This window comes from Seriola lalandi, unplaced genomic scaffold (genome assembly GCF_002814215.2).
Source record: "Seriola lalandi dorsalis isolate HSWRI2012SDOR001 ecotype SW California unplaced genomic scaffold, Sedor1 jcf7180002054423, whole genome shotgun sequence".
Lineage (NCBI taxonomy): Eukaryota > Metazoa > Chordata > Actinopteri > Carangiformes > Carangidae > Seriola > Seriola lalandi.
In genome coordinates this window covers 173547-174293 of record NW_019524976.1, presented here as the reverse complement: position 1 = coordinate 174293, position 747 = coordinate 173547, and positions in this window count along the sequence as shown.

Here is a 747-nt window from a genome sequence, read left to right as displayed (position 1 = left end):
AATAATATTCTGTGAATATTAAAGAAACTTTCCATTGAAAACGTTTTAAGAATGTTGAGGCATAATGTTCAAGCAATATCATCACTCAACATTCTAAGAAGGTTGTCACCAAACATTTTTAGGATGTTTTTAGAGAATGTTATCCTGGAACATTCTGGGAACTAAAAAAAAACTACCCGCTGAAAACGTTTTAAGGAACGTTTGGGCATAATTTTCTACAGTTCTACACTAAACATTCTAAGAAGGTTGTCACCAAACATTTTTAGGATGTTTTTAAAGAACGTTATCCTAGAACGTTGTAGGAACAAAAAAAAAAACTTCCCGCTGAAAACATTATTAGAACATTACATGTAACATTCACAGAACGTTTTTAGAACAAAAAATAAAGCGGGGTCCTCGGGCGGCTTACCTGCTCCCGTCACCGTGGTGCTGGTACTACGGCGAGGGAATGGTTAGCAGTCTTCCAGCTGCTCCGGGACCGCCTCGCTGATGTTGGCCGATACACGGGCAGTGGCACGGGGTCCGGTGCTCCACTGCTGGTGCTAGCACCGGGATCTTCCGGAGCTATGTCTTCTACATTCATCAGTTTAGATTTTTTGTAGAAGTTTGTTATACGCGGGACATCTTTTATCACCGCTGCTTCTCTCTCTTGCTTTTCTTCTTTTTTCTTTCTTTTAGCTCCGTCGCTCAAAGGCTTTTTCTTATCCATTTAGCTGCTGACCTCCCGCTCTGCTGCTGACCTCCCGC